At 45.0% G+C, this 23,131-nt stretch overlaps 1 protein-coding gene across 1 annotated transcript in view; it reads right to left on the reverse strand.

The window, feature by feature from the left end:
• Positions 1–7,390, reverse strand: part of NRROS (negative regulator of reactive oxygen species) — a 31,319-nt gene extending 23,929 nt beyond the window's left edge. The window contains exon 1 of the mRNA XM_085634216.1: positions 7,222–7,390. The gene's annotated coding sequence lies outside the window, so the exon portion shown is untranslated. The remainder of the gene's footprint in view (positions 1–7,221) is intronic.
• Between the last annotated feature and the right edge of the window lie 15,741 nt (positions 7,391–23,131).

A 23,131-nucleotide genomic window follows, 5' to 3' on the forward strand; every position in this document is an offset into this window, starting at 1 on the left:
CTCTGAATTCCAAATTTGCTCTTGAATGGCCTGCCAACTTGAAGAACATCTCACTGTGTATTTATTTAGGTATTGATTTGGGAACTTAGAAGTTGATGTTTGGTCAGTTTCCGGTCATCCAGTTTCTTTTACTCTTGGATTGGTTTGCAGGAACTTTTAGCATATATACAAATTATTGGAACATTGTACTATCTAGCGCTCTTGACTCTTGAGTGGAGAACATTCAGTTGAAATTCTGAGGATATGTATTGAACGAGCCCTGAAGAAGTGCTACTGGACAAAACGTGTTGGCTACAGAAAAAATCCAAGATGAAAATGAAATGTTTTAATGAAAGAATTAATGAATAAAGAATATCTTTTGAATAGGAAAAATATTCTGGGGTGTGTGCATTTTGCTGTCTAATTACTGTTGTTAATAATCAAGTTGTTACCAACTATGAAATTGTTGGGGTATGGGTGCTGAGTCACATTTTCTTTGAATTTGAAGGAGATTGTTCTCCTGGGTTTGGAGACGAAGATGGCTGGTCCTCATGACTCGAGCATCACAATGGTTTGAATTACAAGCAACCCTTGTATGTGTTGTGTGCGGTATCTTTGTGCCTCAGCCTCTTCTTTATAAATACCCTTGTCCCATACTCCATTGCGGTCAGCCTGAACTTGTGATTTTTTTGCCACAGTTCTAGCACGTCCAGATGACCACAAGTGGCACTTTGTGCTTTTTGGCGCTATGCTTTACCTAAACCTTTGAAATTGCTTATCTGTTTCTACTCATTGAATTTTTGTTGTTGTTTGCTTTAATTAGTGTGGGATTTTTCTTGTGTTGTGTTTACACTTTATTTCTGTTTGTGTGCTGCATAAATACTTTATACATTGCCTCTAAGTTATACCTGAATGCTTTTGTGCGAAGCTACCAGACAGTTAAGTACAGGTTAATTTAGTCACTGTGGTTCACCTTGAGAGGGATTGTGATTGTTGCTTGAGATGGGTCTTTACCCCCTTCAATCGAAAACCCAATTTTCTGCAGCAATCATAAAGGAGGAATACACACAGTCCATCCAGGCAAATCTCTGATTCCACTCAGTCCCCAGTCTTCCCTTTACACCTGCTTTTTCACCGGTTCCTTAAAAACTCAAAGTGTACAAAAACACAATAACCGCACCTCGGTGGCCATAATGCACACAGAGATACCTCCCGCATGGGCAGAAAGCAAACACAACAAACTTCTAACCTCACGCCCACGGGTATAAATAACGTGATACCCTTGTAGCTAAGTACTTAACTGCCCCGCACAGGAGTTATAAGTGCTATCTATACAAATGCTACAGTACAATGCGATTATACACGCATTAACATGAATTGTTATTACACTTGCAGGTAAATAAACTTCAGAGGCACAGAAAGACACATACTCGAAACCCAATCAAGCATGTTCACACGCTTCCAGGCATACAGCGCCAAATTAGTAAATTCTAGGCTTAGGCGAGCCTTTAGGCAAAACCATATGTACAAACACATCACGCTCTCGAGGACACAGACACCACCTTACGGTGTCTAAAACACAAACGGGGCAGATTTACAAGCCCCTTGCGCTACTTTTACTCCGCCGTTGCGTCACTTACAGCGGCGGCGTAAACCATGCGCCATGTTGCGACTTATTTACAACATGACGCATCTAGGCAGATGCGTCACATTGGAAAGCCCTGCGCCACATGAACCCTGCGTCAGGTTTCATGTGGGCGTTCTGTTGCAGGGTGGGCGTTCCCTCGCAGGAAAGCCCCGTAAAACTGACGCAGTGAAATCTACAAGATTTCACGGAGTCAGTTTTACAACGCTGCTGCGTCAAATCCTTACGCCTGCTTGAAGCAGGCGTAAGGAGTGACGCACCACGTTAAGTATGGGCGGCCCCTGTGCATTGCAGGAATTGCGTTGCGCTTGCGACACGACTCCAGGAATGCGCCGCCCGTACGCCACAAGATGTGTCACACATCTTCCCCTACTTGCACCATGGTGCGCCGAATTGTAAATGCGAAGCAACTGTGGTGGCGCAAGGGGGGGATTACATGACGCATCTGTTCTGGCGCATCCCTGCTGATTTGCAGAGATGCGCCAGAAGTTGTAAATCTGACCCAGACATGTTTTTGGCATTTAGCGCAAAATCGTCAAACACTGAAATACACTCGGTAACACTAATACTGCCACAACGTGCCTTTCAGATTTACACTGACATCCAATGTCACAGACTCACAAGTCTAAACTACTACAAAAAATGAGCAGGCAAACAATGAAAGAAAACATACAGCAATGCACACTTCGAGGCGCACAAGCACATGCACGAATGAAACTCAGTCTATTCCGAAGTTCCGAGCTCCACTGCACCCGATAGCAGAAACCCACGAATTGCAACAGACACACTTAACCCCAAACAATTCTTGTTTTAGACGATAAACTGCATCTCTAATCCGTTTGATTTATTTGTGCTCTCGTACTTTCAAAGGTTAAAAACAACCGTATGTGCTTATAGGTTGAATGCCATATTTTTGCAGGAATGGCATGAAATGATGTACCAGGGGAGGCCGACCGCATGTGTTGATGGGCAGCACCACGATCTATACCATACGCCATTTTTGTTTATAGACACCTTTCTTTAACTGATTTATTGGGAATTCTGCTCACTGTTCTGGGCCAGTCTTTAGATTCTGTTCAGTGTGGAGACTTGGATCGATAGTGTGACCTTGAAAAATTCCAAATGAATAGCATTTGTAGCATGGATGGATTGGTGCCAAAGAATGGTAATTGACGCATGATGGATATTGATCAGAGAGCGAGTAGGGATAGCAAGCTGATGGCCACCGATGAGTAGTTATGAACCGGTAAATAGTGTTCAAGAATACTTACTTTAGATAAATCCTGGCTGGCATTAGACCACAAAGGATATAGACAATTGAATTATTTACTCCAAAGACTGCAGCAGTGTTAGTGATCTGTAGACACCAAAGACCAAATATTGGCAGGTGATAAGTGGACAAGAAAGACCAGTTACTGGTTGTTGGACGCTAGAGACTGGAAATGGTCAGATGATTGGTAGACACCACACGCAAGTTTTGAAATATGTATAGTTGATTGGAGTATAATGAAGATAAGCTATGGACCAGTAAAGGTTAGAAAGATCAGCGAAGGATGTGCTTTATGGGCACCAAAGTTCCATTATGAACATATAAAAGACAGATATGAAAGGCTTTGTTGTGAACATGCAATAGAGGGACAATAAAACAAGCCAAAGATCTCTATTAGGTTGACACTAAAGACCATTTACAGACAGCCGGAGGATGGACACAGGTAAATAGATGAAGATTAAAATATTTTTAAAAAATGTGTTTAAGAATTAAAAACTTTTATATTTTTCCATACACTTTCCCATAGGAATATCTCTGCCACAGAAGTAGTGGTATCTTTATAATGTAAATTCAGTCCTGTACTGAGGAGGTGGAAACATCTAAGTCTACACTTGGGTGTACATCTGGATTCAGAAATGGTGAATAGGAAAAACGTGTAGAATTACACCTAGGTTTAGAAGCAAATATACACATGTATGTTTACATTTGTGAATCGGGTCTGAAGTATTTGCTCTAGTATAGCAGGTATTACAGATGGCACAAGATCAAACCAATTTTCAAATTTGCGATGGGCAGTCTCGAAAGACCACTTCTGGTGAGGTGCTGTTGGTGAAGCATTGCCTGAGAAGGACAGACAAGGGCAGATGATGGATTTGCACCAAAAACTGTACATGGTCAGGTGGCCTTTCTGCACCAAAGACCAGCTATACTCAGTGACGAACGGACAGTTTTGGGTAGGTGTGCACCAAAGATCCAATATGGAGAGCTGGTTGATGGACACTAAAGAGGAGTTATCAATAGGAGCTATAGGGGAACCAAGGATCACACATTGGCAGGACTTAGGTAAACTTTTGGGCAGTTGGTGAATGGATGCCAATGAACAGGTCTGTATATGTGTGATGGATGGCTACACTAGGTTGTGTATGGCCAGATGGCAGAGGAACACTATTGTTTGTTATAGAAAATAGCACTTACTAGTAAGGATTCGCGGAGATTCTGGGCAATTGTAAACAATGGGACTGCAGAACCCAGCAAGGCTATAGAAGTAAATTTAGATCCCGGGGTTTGGGAATCCCATTTTAAGTCTCTCTATGCAGGATCTTCTGATCTAGATGTTCTGCATTTTTATCCACTTGCACTTGGAGTTGACGAGGTTGAGACCTTGGCCTTTACACACGAGGATACTATCATTGCCCTGGGAAAAATGATGTGGGGCAAAGCCCCAGGTTTAGACAAACTTCCAGGTGACATGTTTAAGGACCAGCCCCTGATTTGGGCACCGTATCTGTGCGCTCTATTTAATAACATCTTGCGAGGCGCTGAAGTTCCCGGGTCGTGGCTGGGAGCAGAGATTATACCTATCTACAAAAAGGGGTCGCCTCTGCTCCCAGCAAATTACAGACCTATCAGTCTCATTGATGTCCCCCAAAAAATATTTGCGCGACTTATTTTAGATCGCCTGCAAGAGTGGATCAATGAGAATAATATTTTGTCACCCTACCAGGCTGGCTTTAGGAGTAAAACATCCACCACGGATCAGCTATTCCGCCTAGCTATGCTATACTGGAAGACCGTCACTATAGAGGGTGGCAGCCTCTATATGGTGTTCGTTGATCTCCGTTCAGCATTTGACACCGTGCCTAGGGGGAAATTGTGGGCTGTTCTCCGGGACATGGGAGTACCTAATGCTTTGTTGAACATATTAGTGAGATTGCACACTCAGAATTTTGCGCAAGTCAGGTGTGCGAGGGGAGGAGTTTTGTCCGCAAGGTTCCCGGTAGACAAGGGAGTTAGGCAAGGGTGTGTCCTTGCCCCCACTTTGTTCTGCCTGTACGTGAATGGGTTGATCTCTCGCCTGGATGCAGTCTTAAACAACGATGCACCCAGGCTGGCAGGTAAGAAAATCGCGGCAATAATGTTTGCCGACGATACTCTCTTATTAGCTAAGTCACCCATGGGGATACAGCGTACATTGGTTGGGTTCCACGAATTCTGTATTGATCATGGTCTACAAATCAATGTAGACAAAACTAAATTCATGATTTTTAATCCCCCACGACGCACCAGACCCCCTCCTATACTGGACACAGTTTCGCTTGAGAGAGTGCAGACCTTTCAATACCTAGGTGTCACGTTGAGCGAAAACTTTTCCTGGGTGCCCCATCTCTTAAAATCCCAGCTTAAACTGACCCAAACAGCGGGTGGAATATTGAAAATGAACAATGCCTCAACATATAGGCCCATAAGCCCAGGTTTAGAAATTTATAAAACCAGGGCTAGATCAGCGGCCCTGTATGGGGGTGAACTATGGGGGTATGTTGTGAGTCCCGAATTAACTAAAGCGGAGAACAGATTCTTGAGGCAGCTGCTCATGCTCCCGCAGAGTACCCCCCTTATTCCTCTTCGGCTTGACCTGGGCCTACTCCCAATCCAGGAGGAATTGTCTCTTAAACCCCTTAGATTCTGGAGGAAATTATGGCTAACTCCTGAACTCACACAATATAGAACCGAACTGCAGGAAGTATTAAACCTGAGCAAAGCTGCGCACATCCCCTGGCTCTCCTATGTCAAACAGGAATTAATGTCAATGGGTCTTGCGGATTTGTGGTACCAGCCAGCGATTGCCTGTAGTGTGATCTCAGGAAAACACCTTACCCAGTCATATAGAGCTAGATGCACTAGTGTTTGGCTGCATAACTCACACATTGGCCCTATGGTAAATTCATTTTTAGAGTACAAATCTGTATACTCCTTTGAGGACTATTTAAATGTAATCTACCCTGTGCTGGCCAGAAAGTTATACATCCAATGGAGGTTCGGCTGCCTCCCCCTTGCATGTTTCACAAACAAGTGGTCTAGCTCCGGGGTTTCCAAATGCCCTGGCTGTGGCTCGGATCTAGAGAATGAATGCCACATTCTTTTCTTCTGTCCCATGTATAGCAGAGCTCGGAAGCACTGGATTATACCTGTTTGTAGGAACCTGGGCTTTCGTAAATATGTAGATGCACTTAGAGTCTTTAAATCTAATACAGCAGCTCACATTCTGTTTGCACTTTCCAAGTATCTCCATGCATTCTGGATAAAAAGGAGTTTTTTAATTCGAAACAGTGCCTAGACTAATCTGGGGTGTTAGCTGAAAATTTTTTGTCTTTTATTAACTGATGATGTTTTTATTCTGTATTTTATTGTATTGTGTTTTTATTGTTACTTTTAAGGCCGAAACAGGTCGAAATAAAGTATTATTGAATTGAATTGAAAATAGCATTGGGGCTGTCAAAGGCCGCTGGTGGATGTTTTAAAGAGACAAAAGTCTGACTGTAGACTGAGAGTGGATGGAGACTACAGGATGATTAAGAAAAGCGCAAGACGCTGGAAGATGTCAGGCGCTGTTTGACAGTGAAAACTAGAGGTGGCAACAGTGTTCGCCTAATCCTGGCCAGGAGAGGTGGAAGGACCACGTGTGGCAGATGGGCAACAGGGGCGCATTGTGCATCAATGTTTAATGGAAAAGAAAAGCTAATTGGGGTCACTTTGCGTAACCCACTGAAGGTGCCCGAGTGGGTAGGAGACTTTTAGGCTAAATATGGATTCCGTGATTGACGAGCTTGTCAGACTGAATATGTAGCAGATGGAAGACAAGCTGATTGTATTCAGATATAGTCTCTACAGTTTAGAAAAGAGGCATATTCACATTTAGTAAGAAGTACTATAATGACCTCCACTAAACGTTATCCTAGTTAGACTAATGAGTATAGTTTTCACTATATACCCTCTAGTAAGATGTTTTCTGTCGATATTCGATTCACACACTTCCCATCAAGCTGGATATCCTTCCCACTGATTCCCGGAGCGCTACATGAAGCCACTGACGGGAAACGTTTAAGCCAAACACTGATCTAAGCTTTCTTTTGACTCGAATCAGCCCCACAGCCGGTGATGTCAGCATGATGGTAGGACCGGTTTTATCTCCCTGAAGAAGCCTTTGGTTTGTGGCTTGCATCCCTGAACCGGGGCTCGTGTACAACAGGCACAACCTCCTTTCTTTTTTTCGCTCTGCTGGTCACCCACAACCAGACCCGCAAAGGCTTTGAGTAAGAGCGTCACTCACCGTACACAGCCATGCAGGCAGCTTTCCCGGGCTGGCCCTGGTGACGACGATGGGCGCACCACAGGGATCGCACCTGCGGCTCATCCTGGGTCATCAAAGATGGTGCGAGGGGGGTTCAGAAAGCCCGTGCATCATGACGCGGCTCACTCTCTGCAGGGCGACTGATGTGCCTTTTTTTCTCTTACTCAGATATAATTTAGAAGTTGCGGAAGGAAGTACCGGAAGTTAAAGTCACATGGACTGCCGAGCAAGCAGAGGCAACTTACTTGCTTCTGTGCCTCAGATCTCGACAAATAGTAAACCAATCTTTAACCCAATCACAAAATTACTCTTCACAGGAATTAAAGATTATGGTTTACTTGGTAGACAGCCGAATATGTATGTGCTGAATATCCCGAGGTGTATTTCAGTTTATTGTTGTGTAATTAACGCGGTGCTGCTTCTTATCAGCACAGCTAATGTCACGGGGGATGGTAGCAGCGAAAGGAACTTCTCAACTTTGCTTCCTGTCGCCTAATAGCCCTTACAGACTTATCGGATTTGCCACCGGCCTAAACACTGGATGGAGGAACATCACCAATGGGCTTCTTGATGCACGGTGTATTTGACAACAGCTTGGACCCAGACTTTATGGATTGGTTAAAACTAGAAGCAACGTTCCAAAGGTTTATTAGCTTCTTCCTCTATGTTTTTCAATGAGAAACGAATTATATTTATTAAGATTTTTTATGTTATTGCTTGTTGGATGGCTAGGAAAATCACTTCAATGTAAATACAAAACCAAATAAAAACTCTAAAGCGTTAGTTACATTATTTAAAATATCAAAAACTGCCTCAAATTCCTTCTTACAAGTATACCAGAATAATTGATATAGTTATGCAATCTATATGAGTCATCGTATTCTGTACACTCCACATTGAACTTATCTATGTACTTAGGGCCAAATTGCGGGGCATATTTATGAAAATAGTGGCGAAGGGCAGCGCCGCAAATCACCTTGCTTCACTGGGAAAGGGCAGGAATGGACCGTATTTAAGCAATACAGCGTATTCCTTTTGTAGCCTTCTGTGCTAGTGCTGTTTTGGCAACCTAGCGCCAACGCAGGTACCCTTGCACCATGGTACAAGGGTGCCTCTATTGTAGGCAGGATTATTTTTGTGCAGGAAGGGACACCTTCCTGCACAAAAACAGTCCATACAAGCATTTTCCTCTTTCTAAGTCTGCTGCAGAGTAAGGCAACGCAGCGATTTGCGCTGCAAATCATTGTGGTACTCCAGATTTATGATGCCATTCAAAGCCACTCAGTCAAAAATCTTATTTAGAGACCAGCATGCCCCTTTGCGCAATGCAAAACTTGACACGTACATATCCCCCTTAGAGTTTGATGGACAGGATTCTCTGATGATCACACACGACAGAGTACCTTGTCCGCTAAACACCTCTATCTGCCTCATTTAGAGATGGGTGGACCTTACGCTTCATGTTGACAAAGCCCCTTTGGCTCCATCGACCCAAGCTTTTTGTGATGGCGGTTCACTTCAAGATACAGAGATGACCTGTAGCTTGGCAGTCAACACTAAATTTGATGGACGGTAGTCTGCCAGGATGGCAGAGGTAACTCCCTGTTAAACCATAAATCCGACCCTTGGTCCAAACACAGTAAAAATACATAATAAAGCTTGATGAGATGGATGGAATTCCTAATGTTCCCAGACATTTTCTTTCCTTGCTCACAATTCTACTGTAGTGAGGGTAGCGATTTAGATGCATACATTGCTATGTTAGCATAAGAGCGTTAGCTTTTAGAAAGCCATCTTGCCACTTTTGCTGCTTTTGCACACAACACTGTTGAGACATGTTATTATTTGAGAACTGCTTGCTTGCCTTTTCTTCACATGAGAACTGTCTGTTGTTCACATCCCTAGACGTGCACTGCGACCTTGGTCTGAACATTGTGTGCAAAACACTCTGAGCCGCCAGACAATGTATGTTTTTGAGTCCAGGTTGATCGGCCCACTCTCTAGTCATAATATGCACACAGCTGCAAATACCTGAATGTCGAGAGCCTTTAATATTACAGTTTGCATGCGTTAGAAACACATTCTGGAGAAGAACATTTCCAGGCGCAGAGCAAAGCTGATCCTGTGATGTGATTCACCTACGCTGATCTTTACGGTATGGGGTTCCCCATTCAAGCCTAGAGACCTTCTATCAATATAATAATACTAGCCTACTAGCTAAGGGAAGGTGGCTGTACTCCACTGTCATTTGTAATATGATTTCTCCCTTCATTTTCTATGGTATTGTAAAAATGCTGATGGTTTTAATTATATTCATTTGTCTGCTTATGTTAGCTAAAGTACTGCATCTTAGGACACGTAGTTTATAAAATAAACCTTTTAAACTTTACCGTGTCTCTGATTACTCTTGTTGTGGATTGATATATGAATAATAGCGAACAGGTATTTCTGATTCCCACCAGTCCTGAGAATACTCTAAGTCGCTTGTTCTGTGTTGTCTATACATTGGGACCTCCGAGATAATACGAATAACGAATGGGACACTGATGCTGGTCGGATAGGGGTTCTGGGTACTGAGGTGAGTTTTTTGGTACACCACAATTCACTGAGGTCCTGGTTTCCTGCGCATAGTTCTGTGCATGAGCAGAATCCCTGCAACATGGCGCACCTAACGTTTTGTCTTTTGATTTGAAACGCCTTAGTAGTGCTTATATTAGTCCACAACACCCTCACTCTTGTTTCCGGATAACGGGAGTGACGGATTTCACCTACCTGATAGTAATCTAATAGGTTCATACAAGCTTGTTAACTAAAAAGGTGTTTTTATATTTCTGAACCCTTGTGCTACTTTAAAATCCGTTGTTGTTCTTCTCTGTGTCCTTATGGCGGTTGAAATTGCCAGTCAGTCAAAGCTTTTATTTCGGTGAAATACCATAAAAAGACATAAATAATTATGTACAATAAAACATGATTAAATAGACATTGCATAGAGTATAATCCATCAAAACATTAATAGTTTTTGTAATAAAAAATTACACGGACAATTAAAAACAAAATTTTTCCACGTAAAAACATATTGTTGAAACTATATTCAAGGCCCAAAGTAGTCTCACTACACCACAAGCTTCTATAGTAACAGTAATGACAATACTAGAAGCAAGAGAGTTATGTGGCAGATAACATTTTTTTGGACCTGGTGAACCACATAGAAAGAAGAAATTTAGCCATCGCAAACACTATCAATTGGGTAGTGTCGTACTTCAGGATTCTAAACACCTCCTGATAGTCCCTGAGACCCCTGGACTTGCAGAGTTGAATGATCCACTTCCTCCTTGCCTTGGTATATAAAGGACAGAAAAGAACAGCATGCAGCTCTGTTTCGCAGATATCAATACATTCAGGACACGTGCTTAAGGGGTCAGATGCATTAGACCATCTATGTGTGAAGGCCCTCAGTGGTAACGAGCCGTGTCTAAACTGAATGTAAAGTTTCTTTGCCATAGGGGGTTGGATAACATCCAAGAAAACTTCAAACTGGGCACTAATCTTAATATCCAGAAAGGTGTCAGTAAGCCTTCCCAGAGAGGAATGCAATAACATTTCCTTCCGATACAGTTGTAAAGCCTCCCGCAGTGATTTCTTAGTTAACGAGCGGCTTGTCTCTTCCGGTGCGGACCATAGGTCCCCCATCCCTATGAGATAACAAAGGTTCTTTACATATGTTAACCAAGGAATTTTTCCCAATTTCCCCCTTGACAGTATATCGCCGAGATCATGCCTATAACTTGCAAGCTCGGGCGTTGACCAGAGTCGTCTCCAGAACAGGAGAGGGCGATTCAGGGCAATCTCTTCGATAGGAACTAAACCTAGATCCCATCTCAAGGGAATTAAGGGGGTACTCATGGGTAGTTTCAGCAGTCGCCTAATAAAATAATTCTCAATTGACGATAAGGAAGCAGGAGTACAGTATCCCCAGAGTTCAGCGCCGTAGAGCGCACCCCCTCTTGCTTGGGATTTGTAGATTTCCATGGGGGGGCCCAGAGGTTTAAAGGAAGTGTTATTAAAAACCTTCAGGATACCCCCCACTGATTGCGTTAGCTTCAAATTTGCCTTCGCCATGTGAGACCCCCATTTCATTTTGTCATTAAGTGTTACCCCCAAATAATCAAAAGTAGAAACCCTATCCAGCTCATCATCTCCCATCTTGGGGTGAGGACAATTGGTTGAATTGGAGCTGAAAATCATAAATTTTGTTTTAGATAGGTTCAATTCCAGATCCCTTTTTTTACAGAAGGAGCAGAAAGCCTCTAATGTACGCTGGATGCCCATGTAAGATTTAGACAACAGGAGCGTATCATCCGCGAACATTAGGGCCGGTATCTTACGCCCCGCTAGGATTGGGGAATCCAGATTAGCGGCGCACAAGAGATGCTCGATCAACCCATTAATAAAGAGGGAGAAGAGTGTGGGGGCCAGGACACAACCCTGCCTCACACCCTTTTCAACCGGAAATGGGCCTGAAATTTCCCCAGATCTCCCAAATCTCACCCTTGCGTAAGTGCCTTCATGCAGACGTTTAAATAGATGGCAAAGGTAGGGGGGAGCACCCATCTCTAATAATAAAGCCCATCGTTTTTCCCTTTGGACCATATCAAATGCGGACCGAAGGTCCACAAAAATCAAGTAAAGATTACCAGCACCCATACAAACTGTCTTCCAATAAATTAACTGTAGCCTAAACAATTGATCAATGGTAGAAACCTTTGCTCGAAACCCCGCTTGGAGGGAGGTTAAGATTTGATGGTCCTCCATCCAGGTCTGCAGTCTTGTTAAAGGGACTCGGGCAAACAGCTTCTGTAAGACATCGATCAAACTTATGGGGCGATAATTAGCTGGATCCAAAGGGGAAGATTTTTTATGAATGGGTATGATTTCTGCTCCCAACCAGGTATCCGGGATCTCAAGGCCCTGCAGAATAGCATTAAAGTATACCCGAATATAGGGGGCCCAAATTTTTGTTTCACTTCTATACAGATCACCAGGGATCCTGTCAAGCCCCGGAGCTTTCCCTACTGATAAGGTGCTAAGGGCCAACTCTATTTCTTGAAGGGAAAAGGATCGACTCACTGAATCTTCCTGGTCCATTTGATTCGTTACAGTGTCATTAGGCTGGGTTACCGGGTCAAATCCACCACTAGGGTTACTGAGAGAATAAAGGGGTTTAAAATACGCAAGCCAAACCTCCTCACTGAGATTGGGAATAATAGCAGGGCAGCTTGCTGCCGTGCCTGTTCGAACAATGTTCCAAAAAGCCCTCGAATCACGATCTACTAATGCTTGCTTCATATTTTGCCACCTTAGATCCTCCCACTCAGATTTTGCCTCTTTAATCAGATTTTTGTAGAAGGCCCTCGCAGCTTTGATAGTAGACTGTGTACCCTTTTTTACTTCTTTAATCAGGGCAGTCTTGGCCAGCCTACAAGAACTATTGTACCAATGCTCAGGCCTTGAAACCCTTGGCCTTGGCACACTAGAACTGTAGAAAAAGCCAACCAGGCCACCGAGGAGTTCCTTATGAATATTCTGGAAATCTAGGAAATGATTCTGCAGAATATCACCATTGGGGCTCAATAGGTGGGAAACCACCTCCAGGGAGCGAGTGACACTGCTATATAATGCTGCAAGCTTTGTCTCATCGGTCACGACCCTTGCCCACCTAATGCGTCTACCTCCTGCAGCTAGCACCAAGTTCTCACTATTTGATGGTGCTAGGCCCTGGGGGACTACGCTGCCACCAATATTATTTGCCAGTTCCAATGACAATAAGTTGTGGTCACTATCGACCCTAGGTATAACAGAAAAAGCTGCTAAAAAGCCCCAAAATTCCACATTCACCAGGATGTAGTCGATAGTCGAACAATTCCCGGGTCTATTAAAGGTGTATGAACCCGGTACATCGGGAAAAAGTCTGCCATTACAAGCCCTCAAGGAATGCGCGATGGCAAGCTTGTTGATCTCGAGGGCTAATGGGAGAAGACGTTTGGCAGGGTAGATTGTAGGGTCTGGAATTTTATAATTTTCGTCCTCATCACAGGTAGGAGAGGGAATCCCAAGGAGGGGTTCAAAGTGGCAATTAAAATCAGCACCTATTAATTTATGAGACGCAGGGGGAAGGGAATGTAAAATATCATCTAGAGCACCCAGAATCGACAGACCCAGCTGTACCGGATAGGGACGCAGGTAGACATTTAGTACTACCAGCGAATATCCGGCAGGAAAAGTAAGTGACAGACACAAGATATCAGGGGACTTTGAATCTACGGGCTATACAGAGCAACCTAAGTGGGTTGCAACCCAAACAACTAACCCCCCGAAGGTCTCCCCTGGCACCTTGGACCGCAGGAACAGAAAAAGATGCATAGCCCGCCCTCACTGGAATGTGCCGTAGCCATGTTTCTTGGCCATTAACTCTCCCCACTCTGGGTCAGAGAGTTTGGACTCCAATCTAGCCACATTCCAGGACCCTACTAAAGGTCTACGTGTAGGTGTATGGAGGGAACTGGCCACTAAGGGGACAGAGATGATAGAGCAGTGAGAAACAGTTTGCTCAAGGGGACCCAACTCAGAGCGCCCTTCCGTGGAGCTATTGTTCAGAAGCGAAAAAGAGGTGGAGGTGAGTCCTGACCCGGTACCAAGTACAGCCATGGAGAAATCCATCTCCACACCATGGCCATCCCTGCCCAAGCTCCCCCTCATATGCATATGCCTTCCCTTATTATGCTTCAGAGGTGATGGTCAATCCACGGAACTAAGCACATCAAAACGGTTGGCAACCGGGATATTGAAGTAGGAATTATGAGTGGCTTGGTGGAAGTAGGGTAGTTCCACAGGGTTCAGAACATTGGAATGAGAGTAGAAATACCCCAAATGGCAAGTATCAATGGAACCTAGTTTGAACTTCCCGCCCAAATCCAATATATGGCCGACTACTCTAGGGTCCCTAAAATTAATTAGGACACAATCCCCACCGATGTCCTTTGGTCGAGTCCCCAGCCAACAAACCCTGCGAACAAAAAGGATCTCCCCCCTACCTACTCCATTCAATGGTCTATTTTTAGACAACCAGTGAATGACTTTATTTTTTAGTTCATAGTATGTTTCCCCCTTAGCATTTGTTAGTGGAGGAACTCCTGTAAGCACGATCACATAGGGTGCTGCCTCGGGGGGGAGCTGTACAAGGGGAGAGGAATTAGCCAGGCTCAGTGAAACTGAATTCCCACCCAAATTAGAGAGAAGCCTACCCCCACCAGGGGTCCGTGAAATACGATCCTTGTTACTGTGGGATTGATCACATGCTGGTGGAGCAATAGAAGCTCGGGGGATGATCGAGGGCATAGGAGGACCACCAGAAAGAGGAGGGGGAGCTGGCAGCGCCGAGGATGGCTGAACTAAAACAGAAGGAGTAGGGTGCAAGGGGGAAATAGAATGACCCTGTGGAGTGGGATTGCTAATCATGGCTTGAGTATCAACACCCCCCACGCTACCAGAGTTATGCAGTAGATGATGATTTGGCTGCTTCTTCCCAATACCTTTGGTATTGATTAAAGATACCAACCTGTCGATCTTAGATGACAGGGTTTTTAAAAGAAGGTTTAGGGAGTGGTCTATATGCGACTGTAGGTCTATTAATAGATCAGTAGCCCAAACCGGTGGGTTTGAAATAGGAGGGTGTTGGGCCAGATCTGGAAGGACAGGCCTAGCTGCAGAGGGGGCAGGATGTATGCTCCTTTTTTTGGTTTTCTGTTTTTTTTTCCTTAGCTTTTCCTGCTTCTTGGGCGCCACTATGGAAACCAAGGAGGATGATAATGGACCGACTTCCACTTGCTCAGACTCATCTAATATCACCTGAGCACAAGGTAAGTGGGTAAAGGAGGGCAACATAGAGGACATAGCTTCCATGTCCACCTGATTTAAAGACGAATCAGCCAAACCGTCAAAAGGGGGTGCCATAGTAAATGCAGGGGTAATGGACAGCCGTCTTTCCGTGTTTTCAATGGCTGTAGCAACCACCCCAATTGTTTTCTGCAGCATTTTATCTATAACTGTGAGACTTGGAAGCGGCGGATTTGAATTAGCTAATTGTCTAGTCATAGGGCGACACGTTGAAGGTTTAGAGTGTTTCCCCATAGTTCAGGTGCAGTACTAACAAGCTGGTGTAGTACAAGAAAGAACCCCTTATGCAGAAAAATAGCTAATATCTAAACAATATTTGTTAAAAATAGAACACTCTATGCACAGCTTATGGCTGAATGCTACATATAATAACAAAAGTTTGTAATCGAATAACCAACGAAGAATAGAAGTCCAAACTAACCCAGTGTCAGCGACCAAGAGTTGTGGCCCAGCCCGGCCTCCTTCGGCCTTTGATGGGCAAGGACGGGCCCGCCCTTGGCCCGGGCTTCGCCCGGGCAGCGCCCGGGCTCGCCCGCGCGCGTCCCGCGCTGCGGTATGCCTTCGCCGCTTTTGAGGGCTCCAGGCGCCTCTGCTGTGACGCGGGTGCTGAGCGTGATAGGGCGTCTGGGTAGTGTAGTCCTCGGTGTACCTCGCGGCTCGGCGTGGGTCAGACCAGCCGTTCCCCTCACGGCAACGTCGTGTCCGGAGCCTGCCCGACCACAGGTTCGGCCACTAGCAGGCTGGAATTCCTTTGTCCGGATTATGAGCGCGTCCCGCGCTGCGGTATGCCTTCGCCGCTTTTGAGGGCTCCAGGCGCCTCTGCTGTGACGCGGGTGCTGAGCATGATAGGGCGTCTGGGTAGTGTAGTCCTCGGTGTACCTCGCGGCTCGGCGTGGGTCAGACCAGCCGTTCCCCTCACGGCAATGTCGTGTCCGGAGCCTGCCCGACCACAGGTTCGGCCACTAGCAGGTTGGGATTCCTTTGTCCGGATTATGAGCGCGAAATTGCAGCGCATAGTCGTACTCCGTTGCGGCGTCATTTGACACAGTATGGGGTACCGGACGATGGGATGGCCGTAATTTTTGTGGTGAGTGCGGACGCGTCTCACCCTTACGAGTTGTTTTACTCTTGGGTGACGCTGCCGGAAGTGAAGGCGAATGATAAGACATTTCACTCGTATACTCACACACGGGTCCCAGAAAATTATACACCCTACAGGATGCTGGAGATTCCCCGTTCAGCCTGGCAGCATAGCATTTGGTTTAATGGCGCCCTTCCCCATGCGGTTGCACCGGCTAGACTTGGCCCATTGTCAATTCCAGGGGCCACGTGGCCGGTGCTGGCCGGATTTACGCCTCACCCCCGCTATTTGACTATTGCGGTGGATGAATTGCGTACACTCCATACTGCCCTAATTACAGTTTATAGAGCTTTGGTGCAATACATTTCGCGCAATGTGCAGGTGGGGGCACCTGCTGTTGCGGGTCTACCAGCTGGTCATCCTGCGGTTGTTATAAGCCCAGTCATAGTTAATTCGGTGATGGGCAAGCGCCCCCAGAATAAGGACGATTTGTCTTATTGGCTTGCCGAGAAATTTGACCAACTGGAAGCAGTGTTTCCACACTCTAAAACAGTGGAGAAACACAGAATACTCACCATTAGTTTGCCGAAAGACTTAGTCCCAGAAGTGTCCGATTGTGAAAACTGGGGTAAGGTTTTTGCCGCGGTCTACTCGAAGTGCTTTGGCACTCCGTCTATGGCTGTGCTTCCCTCCGTCATTAAACGTGTTCAAGATAACCACGGTCCGGAGGCGAATGTTGAGTTGGGAATGCGACTTGTCGGAGTATTCAACGTAGTTTCCTCTCTCGTCCTTGGTAACCTCAAGGGAGATGCGGTACAATTCCAAGTGGCTAATGGCTTAGCCCGCGTCGATGAACTCGATAAGCCGAAAGAGTTGCCCAAAATTATTGCGGAGGCGTATAGAACAATTGTCCGCAGTAGTTTAGGAGTTAAACCAACTATAGTCATTCCTGACCTGATACAACAAACGAAGGTGAGCTCGTCTGTTGAAGACGATCGTCCAAATTTTCCAAAGCAAAATTGGCGACAAAAGAAACAGGGAAAGCAGCAACAGAAACAGTGGTCTCATGCTGCGTCTCCCATACAGCAGACTAGTGAGCGCACATACGATTTGCGCGATCGCACTAGTATAAAGTCACCTGATAGATTTCAGGTTACTGAACGTTCTCCTCGTTCTTCACAGGAAACATCGGCCTCGCAGTCCGGTGGAGGAGAACGTGGCAAAGGTCGGGGTGCCCAACAAGGATGTGAGCAACCCCATCAGGCTGATGGTAAAGGAAAGCAAGACGAGTTTGCACGTCAACGTCCCCCGTTTCAAAAGGAGAAGGTTGCTGCGCTTTCAGCGAGGTATGCCACAGATAGTGCGGACGCTGCTTCGGAACCTGACATGGGCGATAACGCTGCTCGACAGCGCAGCGGAGGTTACAGTAGTGCGGCAAGCACTACGTCCATTTCTGGAGGTGACAGCAACTGACACGTTCATTACTATAGAAACTGCGGACACTAGAGTGGCTCCCCCTGACAGACTATATGACATAGTCCTCTTAATCGAAGGTGACATACAACGCACAATACAAGGGATTTTTGGGGATAATCTGACCTCTTCCTATGACATTCTCTTGGCGGAGGCAGATTGGCCCCCAACTTTCATTTTAGATGCTCCTAGAGGGGAGGAGGTTATCCTCCCGTCCTTTGCACATACTGTGCCAAAGGAGCATGCTGAAAGGTTTGCCGAAGAGTGGGCTCAGGTGCTTGCACCGGCTTTGTATCGTACTCAGGTGGGCTGGGATAAATTGTCCACCAGCCATGAGATTCCCTTACGGTCTATGCCTCAACCACAACCCCAATATCCCATGCGCCGTGAAGCTAGATCTCACGTCGCGAAAATCCTTGCGCAATTGGAATATCAGGGTGTTATTGAAACATGTGTGTCACCAATGAATAATCCTTTATTCACTGTAACAAAGCCTGATGGGTCGTACCGCCTAGTTTTGGATTACTACATTTAAACTCTCATTGCCGGACATGCGCGGTACAGAATACCCACAGTTCTGCCCTAGTTGATAGTCTTGTGCGTAAAAGGTTTAAAACCACACTTGACATATCCAATGGCTTTTACAGCCATAACCTGTCCTCTATTAGTAGTCAGTGGACAGCGTTTACATCTGGCAGCAAGCAAAAACAATTTAAAAGATTGGCCATGGGCTATAAAAACAGCCCTGGCATCTTTGCCGCACGTGTAGTCTCTCTGTTAGAGAGCATTGACCCAGATGCGTACTCGTATGTTGATGAGATCTATCTCACGGATGACGAGTCGTGGCTGCATCTGTGTCGCGTTGATCGCATTATTGTTATGTTTGCAGACTTCGGTTACAAATTCAACTTTGCGAAGTCTCACATTGCAGAGTATACAGTGTTGTTTTTGGGATACGAGCTCAACAATGAGGGTCGAGGGTTAGCTCCTCACTTTCTGGAGAAGTGCGCATGTTTGCGTGCTCCAACAACACTGAAAAAATTACAATCTTTACGGGGCTTTCTGAATTTCGGTCGTACGTACATTCCCGATTATGCCCAGCGTATCAAGCCACTATATGCCATGGTACAACCAACTTTTTCCAAATCGAGCTGGCTGCTAGAACATTCAGCTATTTTGCAGTCATTGCAGGCTGATCTTCGAGCTTCAAAATACTTATTGACACGTGATAACCACACAAACCTGGTAATAAGAATTGTGCCAGGCGCAGTGGGTTTCACGTACCTAACGTTCAATGAGGGCGACACCGTCCCCATTGCATACAAATCACACCTGTACACTTCGGCTGAACTGCGCATGTTGGTGGTCACACCGTATCCTGCCCAAGAGGCGGTGACGAAGGCCAGTGTACCCAATTCAAAAGCTTTGCATCCACGTTGGATACAATGGGCCACTTCCCTGACATCGCCAGATGTCACTTATATCTTTGATGCCTCATTACAGACGCAGGAGTACTTGCAATATGAATTCGTTCATCCGGCTCCTCTGTCTTTGCGCCCGCTCGAAGATTACCATTGTGTCATTTACACTGACGGTTCGGCGCAACCGGCGACGGAATCGAAGCACGCCTATTCAGCAGCTTGCGCTATTGAGGCAGGTACTTTCGTAAATGGTGAATTCCAATCTGATGTCGTGCATACGCAGTCATTAGGTGATTGTACCGCACAGTTAGCGGAGCTACGTGCTCTGGTGCTTGCACTGGAGTTGGCTGATCCTCGAGTCACTAGTCTTATAGTAAGTGACTCTTTTTACTGTGTTCAGTCCTTCAACGACAATCTATTCTTTTGGTCGCAAAATGAATATCGTGATTCCAAATGTAGCACAATTAAGCATAAAATGCTTTGGGTTCGAGTGGCAGAACTTAAAGAACATCTGCCTCTCGTGAATGTAATTCTCACTCTTGGGCACCAGCGAGTTGGTGTCCACGCTGTCGGTAACAGCTTAGCTGACGAAGCAGCAAAAACAGCAGTGGCGAAATATTTAGTAGCAGCAGTTACAAGATCCAAAAGTAAGATCGATGATGACATCTTGGCAGCTATTGCTGCTACAGAGAAGGGAAGTAATTACCCGAGTGATTTCCCTTCTCGTTACCATTATCACTTAAGTCCTGATAAAGTCCCATTAGTGAGAATTAACGACGTTGGTGACAGATTGATTCCCAACGTGGACTGCAGACCATCTCTGATATCAGCGGCTCACGAGGGTATGGCGTCTGCCCATTCTGGCATTGCAGTAACTGTTTCTCTGTTACAACAACGTTACTGGTGGTGCGGGTTATATAAACAAGCTCGCACGTATGTTCTTGATTGTGACATTTGCCAGCAGATTAAACCTTCAACTGCTGTGCGTCCACCACAAACTCAGTTGTGCATATCCAATAAACCACTTGGGTGTGTTTATCTGGATCACTGCGGTCCGTTCTCCTCTGATACTGCGTACAAGTATATCTTAGTTGCAGTGGATTCGTGCACACGTTTTGTGTGGGTATGGCCACAAAGGAGTGCTGATGCCCGTACTGCCATCAGGGATTTGCGTGTCTTTGTGGGAAGTTTTGCGTGTGGTACCTTTCATTCTGATCAGGGCCCTGCGTTCGCCTCTAAGGCGTACAAAGAAGCCATGAAAAATGTGGGGGTCCAAGTCAAATTTTCGTCTCCATACCGACCTGAGGGTAATAGGGTAGTGGAGCGGATGAACCGTGACTTAAAGAAATCCTTGACAGCTAGGGTTTTAGGCACTGATCGGAACTGGCTAGCCCATTTGTATTACGTTCAACATGCACTTAATAATCTCCCTAGAAGGTCTCTGGGTGGGCGAATCCCATACATGATGCTCTTTGGCATAAATATGTTTGTCCCGGACCTTGATGGTCTAGACATGTCGGCGTCTGCCGCACCCTTTGACGTAGATGATCACTGTGATGTGTTACAGACTCTACAAGAGGCTAGAGATAGTCTTGCGAAGGAACACATGCCCTCCACATCTGATGCTGCACTTCAGATTCCGGTAGTCGGCTGGCTACCTTGAGTTGGTGACCTGGTCCGTGTGAAGGTGGAGAACAAGAAGGAGTTTGGCCCCTCTTATCGTGCCCCGGTTCCAGTGCTTGGGGTGCAGGGTACAAGAACAGTCATTTTACCTCCACTTCCTGGTCGCAAGGATAACAGTTACATCCATTGACAATGTCAAACTACAGCAAGTGGCCGATTCTTCTTAGTATGAATCCCTGCGATGCTGAGAAATTCTGTTTTGGCTCCGGCTCCTAACACCATGCCTGATGTTGCTATCGAGATGCATACAGATACTGATCCTTTACTGCTACCACTGGCTGGTGATCTACCTGAAGATACTGAGTATGCTTATCCTGCAGATGTAACATTACCTGTTTTACAATCAACCGCAGTTACACAGTCACGTTTCTGCTGTGATACTAACTCTATGACTTCCAGGGCCCCGTCAAAAGTTTCTATTTTTCCTGTTTGGTTTAAGAGACATTTTTTGATTCCCCCTTGGACTTACATTTGGCAGAAGCTCATATGTATTTTTTTAATTTATGTCCATCGGATTTGTAGTGGTATTTTTTCGTCTTGTGAACGGACACTACCTAAAAGAAAGATCTACAATTAGACTAATTGATGGAACTTTGGCCCCTCACTCCTCATCACACATCATGAAAAGAGACCAGACTTTTGTGAATATTACTGCCTGTCCTGTGTTAGATGGGATTGCGTGGGATGCTGTTAAAGTTCAGATTCATGGTCCGACTGAGGTTATCAATGTACCAAATGTATTTCGTGTTTCTATGGGAGATGTGGTCAAACAAAACATCCGCTCTGATGATTGGGACGTTCAGGCCATAGAAGCACTGTTTTCTGATTTGAAATATTATGCCGCTTTTGATACTGAAGATTTGTATTTAGACATTGCTAATTACGGAGAGTTGTTTTGCTATCAACATTATGCCAATAATTTCCTACATAAAGCCAATACATTTCGTAATTTTGTAAATTATACACAATGGGAACATTGTCCAATGCCAATGTTAGGCAGCTCAAGCATATTGGTGAACAAATTTGCCTATTTTACTGATTTCAGTGTTTCCAAACCTGCCGCCTTTTATTTTAAAATGGCAGCGGAGTCTGCCTTGAAGGTTAGGCTGACACACACTAGATTATTATTTTCCAAATCCTTTATGGATGAATTAGCGGTCAGGGGTTATAATCTGTGGAAAGATACTATTGATCTTAAATCTGTCTGGGGTTCTAAACCATGGCAGGTAGAAGGAACAGAAGCTTTGCATCGTGCCTGCCTCATCCCGAACCACATTTTATTTTTGAATTCAACTATTTTTCAGACCACCTGCTTTGGATTGGCTACTTCTAAAAAACTGAATTCCCCGTTTATTCCAGATCTGGGTGCTTATCCAAATTGGGATAATCATACAGATCTGTCCCTTGATGCGTTGCAGTCGTACATTACTAATTCATCCTTCAATCTGTCTAAGTTCCACTCTGAAGGATGGTTGACTTGGCAGACGAGTTCAGATTCCTGTCAACATCGTTTTTTGGGTCTGAAGCCTGGGTATACGCAGGATCGTGTAGACCCCCGCTTTGAATCTTCTCATTCTGTTACTACCTACTCCGTTGGGAAGTTATGCCAGTCTTGGCTGCAACACTCCACCTTGGCATCTGTTAAAGTTCATTTATCTAAATTACATGACAAAATAGATTTGAATGATTTTGTTAAGGGTCCTGTGGGTGGCAGGTCCAAAACATGGGTGTATGCTATTTATAATAAGGTTTGGAAGTTCTCACAAATTGAAGTTGCTTCCAGATTGAGAGCTATTGATCAAACCAACATGGAAAAAGTGCTAGCTGTTATAGATAATAGCATTAACACCCTTTCTTCCAGAATTTACACATTAGATAATATTATTTCATCTGTTGTTGATATCGTGCAGGATGATGTGTCTGTTTTATATCATGGTCAGAATCAATTTAGTTCTATAATGCAGTTTGCATTGACATTGCAAACGTTAAAAGCTGGGAAAGTCCCCTGGAACTACATGAATACTTCATCATTATTCCTTCCTTTTAATCTTACTGTGAAACAACAATTCATGTCCATGAAAGATGCAACATACTCATTACTGCATATTGAAAAGTTAGAACCTTTGCCTTTCTCAGTGGCCGAATTGAACTCAGCTGTGTGGCTTATCCACGGGTTAATCACATTGCCATTTCCATTGTTTAAATTCAGTTTGTGCATGAAACATTATGCCCTAGGCAGATATGAACCATTGGGTACTGCTGTCCTGCATGAAGTATG

Source organism: Triturus cristatus, chromosome 11 (genome assembly GCF_964204655.1).
Source record: "Triturus cristatus chromosome 11, aTriCri1.1, whole genome shotgun sequence".
NCBI lineage: Eukaryota > Metazoa > Chordata > Amphibia > Caudata > Salamandridae > Triturus > Triturus cristatus.